The following is a 12,564-nucleotide window of genomic DNA, read 5'->3' on the forward strand; positions in this document are numbered from 1 at the left end:
TTTGTGACATTTCAAGCCAAAAGGTTCAGATGAGTTTTTGATATATGTCCATTTTGATATATGATATAGCCTTACTGCGTCTAACTTAGATAAGAGCTTAACATGATTGAGAGTAAAGTATAATTTCTCAGGACAGTTACACCCCCACACACAACCCCATACCTCAGATACAAATGCCTCCAAAGTTTGGGATGAGGGAGTATTCGATATTTACCACCAGATGTGAATTTTGCAGCTCAGATTCATCTCTAGTCAAGATGTAGTCATTGATAACAGTAAGGATACTGTGAAAATATATCCCAGAAAGTCTGCTGAATGAGAGATAGTACAGTATATGGTCTGCATTTCATCAAATCAACTGACAAAACCCTGGCACTTTGACATCAGTACAGTTAAGCAGTCTGACCTTTCAAAGGTCAGTACTGTCTGTAAATATGCAGAGCAAACTGACTGTCACAAATCCTGATTACTTACTGAGTGAGCAGATACCCCAGGACTCTCACACATTTCTTACAAACCTCAGTCAGACATAACTCAATGGACTCTGATTCAGTTGTTTTACAAGTTTAAAACACAGAAGAAAACTTGGTAGCTTCCTTTCACCCGATAATGATTTATACTGAGATTTTCAAAGTGGCCCATTGCAGTTAGGCAACACTTATTGCCATTCAATGAAATTTTGGCACCTAACTTTATGAGCCTCATTTGAATATCCCAGCGTTACATCCCAACTTCAGATGCATTTGGATTGCATTTACAAGTAATTTTAAAATAGTTTAGATTTACCTATAAAAAGGGCTGGATGAGTTGTACAACTGCTGCTGTGAAAGGCATAGCATTGTCACAACTAGTGCCAAAAAAAAAAAAAAAAAAAAGTGAAATAGATGTATTCCTCTCAATTATGGCTATACCTGTGGTGCAGGTGATTGAAATGCTGCACAGTATGCATCAATTTTTTGGAGCCAACATCTAATAAAAAACCCAAACTATTTAAATTTTATGTAGTTATAGTTAAGAAGATACAATAGTGTTATATCAGCATCAGATACAAGGGCACAACATATACATGTCTGAATAGCGAGAGAGACATGCGACAGATATTACAACTACATGCAGTATCTTTGGGTACCTGTGACAAAACCATTGTTGCTAACTGGCAAAAGGTTCAGCATTCTTTACAAGCCACTCCTGGCTCAGAACTGCCAAACTCACTGCACCTAACATGCCACTTTTATGGTATTTATCTATGAAGGCTAGCAAATTACTGATCCTTGTGAGATGTGTATACGGGTAATATTTAAGGAATAATGTAACTGTGCTGAAATTTATGCCCCTGGAGTGAAAGTGAGTCACCAGGGAATAACATGTCCCAGTGATGGCCCATTCAAATGGGAGGGAGTTGTCCCCCTCCCTGGCTATGTAATGTATTGCAGCATTGTTCCCCATTTGCACCAACCCAGGAAAGTCAATGGAAAACCAAAGACTATCTATACACACCATAAGCAGCTGGAAGTGAAAAGTGAATGATAGGACAGCAAGGGGATCGTCTGGCTGTGAATAAAGACAAAAGACTGATTCAATGTATTACAGGTTGGAGATCCATTCACTGAGGAGGTACCTTAATGACAGCGGGTGCTTCATGAACACAGAATCTGGAACTTCAGTAAGTATCCATTGATCAGGAGCTGGAGACCACAGGGGGGAACTTTGAAGAGACTGGGGGTAGGTGCCTCTATTGTCAGTCTACAGGGTAAAGGCAGGGCTGGTATAGCCAAACGGGTGCTTGAGTGGCTGAAAGGCTGGTGGTGGTGCTAGGGAGCTAACACCCAGCTGGCACAGGCAAGACTCCCCAGTGCTGCAGGCAGGTGGCAACAAGATGACTCTCAGCCCTGGGTTTCCCAAGAAGCATCACAGGACCATGTTCTATTAAGTCTGTGTGCGGCTGTGGGCCAGGGATTGTATGCGGCTCCATGGGGGAGCATTATCACAGCTACCCCAGGAATCAAGAAGAGTGGGCAGTGATAAAGGTGAATCACTTAGGTTGTAAATCAACTCCAGAGAAGTACCACTCCCTAGAGTGATTTGCATGTATTGGCTCCATCTGGGTTTTCCAGAGACCAATAGACAAAAAAAGAGGGGGAGGGGGTTGATATTAAAAAGTCTGGGTTTAAATTGACTCAGGGCCTTCCTTTTTGATCTAGCAAATGGACAGGACCCCAACCTTGCAGAAGGATTGGAAAGACTTTGGCCTACTAGGGCCCCATAAGACTAATGGTGACCTCTGGTAAGCTTTTAGCATGTGTATGGGAACGTTTATTATTTTTACAGGTTTTTGCTATAACACTTAAGAATAAATGTGCTTGCTTCGAAGGAGCTGGGTGGCATCTTGTAACTGCAGGCAATACACTGTTCATAGCCCTCAGAGAGAAAGCAAAGCACAGGTGCTGGCCTTTAGACAGTCAGCCTGCTGGGGATATCACAGAGTAAGGCAGGGGGCTTACTCAGAAACTAATGTGATGACTGGAGACCAGAGATGTGACTGGACACTCCTGGAGTGACCACAAGAGGGTGTGGGAGGAGAGATACAGATGCAGTTACCCTGAAACTGTGACAAGGAGTAGAACCCAGGTCTCCTGACTCCCAATCCAGTGCTCTATTCACTAGGCAACAATGCTGCCCCACATAGGATGCTGTCTCCCTGGGATACATAGATAGATTTGAATTATGAAGAGGAACAGAGAGGTAGACTTATAAACAGCAGCAAATGACTGTACTCTTCATTGTATCCAACTCACAAACTGAAGATATGTAACATTGGTATTGCGCACAACACTTCATTTGCTTGCACCTCATCTAAATGAAAAGTGCAATTAATTCACTCAGCTAAAAGTTGGCACTACACAGAATATAGTGCCAAGTTAAACTTACTTCACTGATCAAGCTAATGCAATATAAAATCTTACAGCAAGTAATGTGTCCAATATAAGCCAAATTCTTTTGCGTTTAGCAGCCAAATGGACCTTCTCAGCATTACTGGTTTTTGTTTTGTTTTTATAGCTAAAGTCTGGATAAACTAATTGATAACATTGAAGATAAGGAAATTGCTTTTTCATCCTAGCATTTAGGAATAAATAAATAGAGAGAGAGCAGACAAGCGTGGGGGAGATTTGACATTTACTTCTAGTAGCTCAGATAAATGCCTAGTGTGTAAGAAATATTCAACTTTTAATAAAGACCTTTTCCCCAAAAAAATCATGTAACAAAATGAGCACAAATCTACCATCATACAGTAAAATATAAATGGAAGATTTGAAGAACCCACAGTGCGATTTCAAATTCTGTAATTAAATCACAGAAACAATCCAGACTAATTCACTGGTTCAACACGCCTCTTAGATTAAACCATTTGGGAAAATTCTAATGTTTTCATCTGTGGAAACATATGGGGAGAAAATAGACAAGAATATTATGTTACAAGCACCTTATAACTGAAAAGTTCTGCTTTATTGTTAGTTTGTCTATTGGGGTAGGGGAGTCAATTGAAAATAACAGAAGAAAAAAATAGGTGTTGGAAATAGCTGAAAAGTTTACCACAGAAGGCTATGAGACAAAAGAAACTATAGAGACTATACACAGGGTATTATCATCTGCAGGTGACACCGAGCTGGGAGTGGTTGTAACCACTTTGGAGGACAGGATTAGAATTCAAGATGACCCTGACAAATTGAGAATTGGTCTGAAATCAACATGATGATATTCAGTAAAGACAAGGGCAAAGTACTATACTAATGCAGGAAAAATCAAATGCACAGCTACAAAATAGGGAAAAACTGGGTAAATGGTAGTACTGCTGAAAAGGATCTAGGGATTATAGTGAACCACAAACTGAATATGAGTCAATCATGTGATGCAATTGCAAAAAAAGCTAATATCATTCTAGGGTGTATGTAAGACATGGGAGGTAGTTGTCCTTCAGTACTCAGCACTGGAAAGGCCTCAGCTGGAGTATGGTGTCCAGTTTTAGGTATCATACTTTAAGAAAGATATGGACAAATTGGAGAGAGTCCAAAGGATAGCAACAAAACTGATAAAAGGTTTAGAAAATCTGACCTATTGTAAAAAATTAAGAAAGGGTAAAATAACTGAGTATGTTTAGTCTTGAGAAAAGACAACTGAGTGGGGACCTAATAACAGTCTTTAAGTATGTTAAGGGCCATTTTAAAGAGGACAGTGAAATTCTTCTTCATGTCTACTGTAGGTAGGACAAGAACTAATGGGTTTAAATGTGCAGCAAGGGAGATTTAGATTAGATATTAGGGAAAAAAGGGATGGAGAAAAGGATAAGATCTACTGCCAAGTTGGGTTGAACATGAAATATCATTGCTGTTGGACCATTCTTGCAAGTGAACTGCTTACTTAAGTCCCATTTTTGTTTTCACAGTTGCATGAAAGTGAAAAGGAGGGATACTTGATGGTAATGGATTCAAGCTAGTCTTTAAATCCTTTGTGACATGTAGTAAAGGAGAACCCATCTTAATTTGTCAGGGAACATGTATCATAAGGAAGAATAAAAGGCTCAACTCAGAAGTATATTTTTGAATTAGCATTCTGTCTAGTAAACTTAATGCAACTCCCCCGCCCAACCCACATACTGCCATAAGAAATTCCTCTTTATAGTTTCAATTCTGAAAGTCTAAAAAAGTACTTAATTTATTTGACTGGACATTTTGAATACAGGCATAATCAAGTAATTCTGCTACTGTAGTTAGTCTGTAAAATGCTTCCTTGTACAATAAAATAAAATGTGTATCTTCCTCATTTGGTTTCCACGTGTCAGCTTCTGGCATACCACACCCATTTACAATAGATCACCAAGCCTACTTTTCGGAGAGATATCTGTACATAAGTAGCTTTAATAGTGTATTTTATTTATTTAGTTTTACTCTTCTATGCAGTCTTTTGCTGTTAATTTACATCTGGAATCTACAGTATTTCAAATTCATGAACACTGAGATATAGGCTTGCAGTTCCCACTGTCAGTATAACGCGAGGGAGAGAAAACAAATAGAAGCAAGAAATGTTTGAAGTATCAAAATTCTCTCTCTCCCTGGAACCTCTCTCACGTTTAGTGTTGAATATGTTTGCTCACACTCACCAGAGCTATACTTTATAATGGGCCGTTTTTACTCTCAGCAAAGTAAGAACTTGTGGCTCACCAATTACAGAATGTATTTTATTCATTCTTTTATTATTGTTTAACTTTTAAATTATAGTTAATTTTATTTATTTATTCTGAAATATATTTTAGAAGACTAAACTTAAAATCATCATATTAAGGCTGCAAACATGTGTCATGTTAATTAACTCTATGAGAAATCAAAGACAAAAACTGACTATCGATAGCACGTATGGGAAAAATATTTCATTGGTAGCAGGGGAAATGAACTACACATTTTTCCATCTCTAAAGTTCAAATAGATAAATGTTAAGACATCAATCAATATCAAGTTAAGAAAGTACAAATCATTTTATGTATTCTGTGATACAGCCAACCATCTATTAGTATAATAATACAGTAATTTCCTCATTAGATTATGGGTTGATGTATGAGAGAAGAAAACAGAATATTTGACTCAGAGCTTTTCTACAATTTATGAATGATATGTATTACTCTCATTATGAACCAGTACAATAACGTGGTCTGGTCCTTGTCAAGAGCCATATCATGTTCCTCATTCCAGCATCACTTTTAACCAAGTCACTTGAAAATCTTCAGCTGTATTTTAAATAATAAATTATATGCAGACAACTCTAATATGATGTGCCAGAGTATACAGTAGCACTTTACCAGAATCTCAAGAAAAAAACGTCAAAAAATATTGCCAAAGACGCATACGAAAGTTGAACAAGGTTAGCAGGAATTTGATCCTCAGAACAGAATATCCAGAACCAAAACATTACTGTGTTTTAAAGCTTTGCATTGCAAAAGTATTTGAGAATTGCCTACAATTTGGCAGAACAAATCTAACAAAAAATAAATAGTATCTAGTTTCTTTCACACAAAAAATCATAGCAGCAGGACAAGGGGAAAATATGAACAGCACTGTGACAAGGTATGACTTTTATAATTTTTTTTTTATACTTGTATTTCTTATGGGAACAGACATTTCATTTGACAGTAGGAGAAAGTTTGTCAAGCTTTAAATATCCCAAAGAAGAACAGGTCAGCATGTGGGCCATTTGCACTCAAGTGGGGTGTTTAAACATCACTTAGTCTCATCTGATTTATTTAATCCCTTGTTCTATGCAGAGTTGTTGTAGCCATTCAGGTCCCAACATATTAGAAAGACAAGGTAGGGGAGGTCATACCTTTCATTGGACCAAAAAAAGATATGACCTCACCCACCTTGTCTCTCTTATTTGATCCCTGGCAGTTGGGCTTTAGGCCTTATCTTGACAAGTTGCTGATTTCCTTCTGGTGATGGACAAAGATAGGTTGTCCATTATCATTCATTTAGAATTGTCAAGCAAACATTTGGAGGGTTTGTCGATCCCACTGAGGATCCCACGTAGTGGCTGAGATAATGCTGAGTGACTGTGTTTGAGCTGGGTGAATAATGGATTTTTCAGTTTGCTGGCAATTCCATACAAAAACTTAGAGGCAATACAGAGGAAGGACGCAGTAAGGGACCCCGAGAGACAGATATTAGAGGAGAAACTGAGGAGTGTGATGTGAAGGGTTGCAAGGGGAAAGAGGAGGGGAAGCCTTTGAAATGACACAAAGCTTTACAGATTTAGGCCCCAGCACCAGAAAGGGGTCCACATTGATGTTAAATGCCCATCCATGAAAATCCATTTGTAGGATCAAGGCCTTTACTGTGTATTCCTTGATTGTATTTCACTTCTATATTTTTACATACTGGAAGTTCTGGTAGTATGGATGTTATTAAATTGAAAAAAGTCACAACTGTATCTCAGAATTCAGTAAGGTCAAGTGCAAAGCTGTATGAGGTTAGTGTATGGAATTAAACTCCTGCATCCAGCAATGGTACTAAAGTTCATTTGAAATTAGTTACTAAAGCACACATACACACCTGAAGGGAAAGCTAAACTACATTGTTTTGGTTAATCCAATTTCTTGTAAAATCCCAAAGATTCTGGTCCATTACAGCTTGTTTTAAGGAATCTCTCTACTTTTTCCTGCATAGCTCAACTTTTGGCTAGCAATAACTGAACACTCTAGTTAGCTTTTTGCAATGCCGTTTTCCATATAAATCACTTTTATTTCATGGTTCATCTATTGCATGCTTGGCCTTGGAAATATTATAAAAAAAAATGTTATAACTCTAATCCTGCTTGCCTTACTGTAATTTAAGAGGACATCTCTGAGGGACACACTGACACAGAGTAAACATGGGGGTATTTGGATCACAGCCTCAAAGCAAGGACAACTCTTCTCTTAATTCACTGAAAAGCCAGTGAGTTTGCACTACTGCTTGGTACCCTGGTGTCTCTTGTGTATGTGAATGCTAAAGGGGCATGGAGTGAAGGTCTGTGAGAAGCAATCTCTGTCAAGGAAGATTAAATAAATTTGGTGGCAGAGGGTAAAGTACTGTGGAAATTCCTGCTATGACAAGATTCCAAAACACTAGAGGGCTTCTAGCCATCATTCTCTTAATAATAATGTGTCCTAGCTAAGTAAATTCAGTTTAAGTATTATAAATCTTAAATAACATTCAAAATGAAGTTTTATTTTCTGAGCTAGTTATTGTACTTATTATCTGCTAGGAAAAGTCCAATACTGTATACAAGAAAATTCACGTCAGTGGGAGCACAAGAACTTGAGAGGAAATATTTTATCTCATTTGTAAAATAGCACTAATGACCTCAAGGTCAGAAATTTCCTGACAGTTAATGAATGGTGAGGTTGTGGGCCTGAGGTAAAGCTACAGTTCTCAATTCCTCTCGCAAGTCATTAAATACCAGGAAATGCCCTTCTTCTTGGCTATTATTGCTTAATTATACAGCTCAAATTACTTTAATTCAAACCTACTGAAGCTTGTCAGTCATAGACTGGTAAAAATAATCCAGCATTCAAATGCTGCAATTTACTTAAGATAAAAAGGTACTGCAAAAGTAACCCTACCCCTTGGCAAAAGAACAAGAATCTATGACACTATGGGTAGGATATGTCGGGTCCAATTTTGAAACATGGATATTTTTAAACAGACTAGCCACATCTCACATTTGGACTTTCAAACAGAGCTAGTCAGGAATTTTTGTACAAAACAGTGTTTTCATTGGAAAATGATGATTCATCGAACATTAAACGTATTAAGTTTGATAAACTTTTGATGAACTAAAGGCAGCGTGCTGATAGATCCTGCCTGCTTTCCTGCCAGTTCATCTGGAATGCTGCTGGGGACACTGGAGCTTCCAGGGTCCATGGCTCTGGGACATTCCTGTCATACAGACTGCCCTAGGTCTGAGAAACAGGGTCTTCCTGGCTCGGCAGTACTGGGGCAGCCCCACCATGCAGACTGAAGTGGGCTCCAGACTCCTGGGCCAGCTGTCTCTCAGGGGTGTCTGACTCCTGCAGCCTGGGCCGTCAGTTGCCAAGAGTTGGGCAGCCTGAGGAGCCAGCTAACCCAGAAGTCTGAAAGTCCTAGGATCCTCAACCCATGACAGGGCTACCCCAAAGCCACAAACCCTGGAAGCTGCTAACTGAAATTGACATGATTCTTGTCAGTTTCACTGCTGTTCATCACTGATTAGAAGTGGTGAAATTGAGAAGAATCATGTCAGTTTCAGTCAGCATCTTCCAGCATACCAGGGAGTATATTTTGTTTCAGAAAGAACATGAGTCAATGTTTCCGAGACAAAAATTTCGCAGAATTTCTGGTTCACAGAAAATTTTTAAATTTTCCATAAACCAGAAATTCAAAAGTTTTGGCAGCTCTATTTTCAAATAAGATTGCCAAAGGCATATTTATATACACAAATACGAATCTAAACACAAAATGTAGATGTTGGACATCCTATTTAAAGTTATGTTTGAAAATTGTGCTCCCACATCTTCTTTTAAGAAATATAAAGCCAAGGTATTTTTTTCCTAAATGAAGCTTTTCCAAAGAAAAATGATTGCCCCTCATGAAGGATCTTCTGAGTTCTAAAAATTGAAATCTCTCTACAGTTGAGTCCTGTAAAGACAATATCTTAAGGTCCTGCAGGATGTTTTTGGCAAAAACAAGCCAGTATTATTCTGAATCAGGTGGAAAGTAGAGTTAGTCCTGTGTACAAAATTAGAACTGGTCTGAGAACAAGCATGCTTGGAAAAAATTAAGGGTAAGTTATATGATGGAAAATGCTCCTTGTTCAGATATTCAGTGAGCTAAAGTGATACAACAAGAAGGCAGACTTTGACAGAGATTAAACAAAGAAACTTGAGAGGGATTCAAAAAGTATCTTTGACAAAGTTCTGAGGACTAGGTTGAAGGTCCCATTTTTCTAAGGGAAGCCACATAGACAGCTTCACTAATGAGACTGCCTTCGGGGAATAGAAAATATGCAGCTGCAGAGGAAGGCAGGTAAACAGTCTGTACTGGTTGAGCGGTAACTGAGATGTAAAACTTGCACATATAAATAATTTGCAATTAGGCCTTTCTTAATCCTGCTATAAGTAATTCAACGATAAAGGATTTGGAAGCTGATAGTGAATTTATACCCTGAGATTTGCGGGGTAGATTTGCAGCCAGAAAGGAATGAAGACATTAAAGAGGATGGGGTGGGGCTAACAGGGGAAGTAGTGTGGAGGATAAATGGTCAGAGGACCAAGCCAGTGGTGTGGAAAGGACTGGTAAAAGTGAACAGAGGTTGGAAAGGGCCAAAAGGGAAGAGACAAAGATGGAAAAGAGTTGTGACAGATTATGGGGAGGTGAGGTAAGGCAGCCACGGGATAGTGCCATAGTGACAGACATGGGCACAAGTCCAAATAGCAGGAAGTCCAATATTGCTGTCTGTGGCCAATATGAGAAGGCTGGTTGCTGCTGTGGTGGGGGCCACTCAACTCTAGGGGCTTCCAAAGACCAGTGGCCACAGAGATATCTTGGCTGTTCCTGGAACACATAGTTGGAGGAGAGCAAGGTCGGAAAAGGTCGGCTGTGTGACATAGTATGACTGTTGTCCAGTCTGTTTGGGCTGAGGGGAAAGACAAATAGACTCTGCACTCACCAGTGTTTGTTGCCAGTGATTGACTTCTGTGATGGTAGTGAGTGGAGGGGCTTCTGAGGAAGATAATTGATAATGGGAATGGGGTGCAGGTCTTGCATAGTTTGCTCATCAGGAGGGAGAGTGACATTCCATATTCTGAGGTAAAGTGCTTTGGGTGAAAACTTTCTTCTTTCTGGCCAATACAGAAGTTTATTATTTCTGATCATATTTTGCCCCCTTTGGCAGCTGACATATGCAACAGTCATCCTGTAGTGGCTTTACAACAGAATTAGAGAAAGATGTTTCAAAGTATTTGGAAAGTGTTCTTATTGCATTTGCAGCTGTTTTGAGTTACAAGTAGTTCACATTCATGCTTTGACTAGATATCTTACCGGACAATTTCCCCTAATCAGAACTCCACCAAACACCCCAAATGAAGACACTAGCACCTGAGGTAATTTAGATCAGATGCAGTTTCAGCAGAGTGCTGCGGAAGATTCTTCTTGGATAGTCACTATCTTAATGAAAGACATCTCTCCTTTGAGTCTCTTAGTGTGAAACTTAGACTCAGGAGCTTGTAATTATAGTTCTATAAAGATGAAAGACGGCAGAAGTCTGAGAGGAATGATTGCCTGTGTATCAACACAGAAAACCATCATCGCTAGGAGATGAAGACCTTGCCAGCCAGTCACCTGGGAAGGTCTTTGAAACTGGTAGATCAAGTGAAAGAGACTTTTGAGTTTTCCTAGGGGTAAACTACAAAGTGAGATATCTTATTAACCAGATGGGAATTTAAGAAAGTAGTATGGAAAAAGAGAAGTTGGATTAACACTGATGTGCCTACCACAGACTCTTCAACAGAACTGGCTTTGATCAGAAGCTCATCATGGTAGCAATGAATCTAGAGACTTTATCTTCTTCATTCTGAAAATTATGATCACAATCAGTTTGGAAAAGATTTGGAGAGCCAGTGAGAGTCCAGAAGTAACCTTTATTGCTTACAAGAAAGAAAGAAAAAATGAACTGGCTTAGAGAGGTGGGATTATGAAAATATCTCACCTTCATACATATATAGCATCAATTTTCACTGTGGGCTGTTTCCTGGATTAGGAAGTAAAGTTCTTCATCTTAAACCTTGATACGTCGATTCAAAGATGAGAGGTTAACAGCTAACTGGAAACTTGGTAATTTTCTTTATCAGTAAGAGTACCTGCCAAAGGAGTGTTGTTCTCTAATAATGGCTAAACAGGTGGCAAGTTGTAATCGTTACTACTAACTGGCTAAGAATTGCACTGATCAGCATGGTGGGTGCATCCTGTTTGTCTCATCCACCTGTTATGTCTCAACTATTATACTGTAAGCTCTTTTGGGGTACAGGGACAAGCAATTAGCAATGTTTGTACAGTCCCTATTATAATAGAATCCAAATAAAGTAATTATTATCATGCTGAACACACAGAAGATATAAATCCCAGATTTATAACTTTTGATCTTTTCTGAGGACTGGAACATAGGAACAAGGATTGAATGATGCAAATAGGTTCTTTTGTTACTCAGATATTTTTGTGAGTTATTTTGTGTACACATGACTTCCATTGTATTGTTCTAAAGGTTAACAAATATCTAATGGTGGCTAGGATTATGAAAAGTCAAGCTACATCATCCGTTTCTATCCTGTTATAGTATTAGTTTAATATTTCAGTAGAAGAAATTAACTGTGTCAACATTAAACACTTTAACTGTTGTATTAATCATTACAGTAGCATGATTGATGTTACGTCTTCAGCAAAGGTGTGTGGAAATTTGTAAAGGATTTTCTTCATGGGCTCCATAAATGACGTCATTGTTCAGCAAAGTATCCGACACCATAACAGAAGACTCAAACAGAGCGTTAAATTAAAAATGTTTTTTTCAAATATATTTTTACAACTTAGACAGAATGGCTGGCTCCCCCACTACAGAACTCAAATTGCTATGCTGTGCCAAATAGATGCAGTTTTCTTTTCCAAAAGAAATTCAAGGCCATCATACCACATTATACATTTTATTACAATCTACATGACACGACAGTTCTTACACTTTTTGAACTATGTAATAATGAGAAATCTGAAAATACCTAGTAAGAGGATTCCTAACCTCTTTTTCTCGCTGCACTGAGTTGCACTGAATGAATTCAAGGAGGTGCATAGTCTCTGATCTTGACTTTGGAGGGAATCTGTTTGTGGGCTATTTAAAACTATGGTATATCTATAGTATTTTATTATCTAAGTTAAATCAGGTCATATAAAGAACATTCACAGTGAATATTTTCCCTGTCCTCTCCCCTCAACTACCTGAGCTCACTGAAAATCATTA

General features: G+C 38.6%; 1 protein-coding gene across 1 annotated transcript in view; it reads right to left on the reverse strand.

Moving 5' to 3' along the window:
* LOC112125929 (dystrophin-like) overlaps positions 1 to 12,564 on the reverse strand; it is a 1,989,526-nt gene that overhangs the window by 1,302,610 nt on the left and 674,352 nt on the right. The gene's annotated exons all lie outside the window — the stretch shown is intronic.

This window comes from Terrapene carolina, unplaced genomic scaffold, assembly GCF_002925995.2.
Source record: "Terrapene carolina triunguis isolate 2854851 unplaced genomic scaffold, T_m_triunguis-2.0 Scaffold22, whole genome shotgun sequence".
Classification (NCBI taxonomy): Eukaryota; Metazoa; Chordata; order Testudines; family Emydidae; genus Terrapene; species Terrapene triunguis.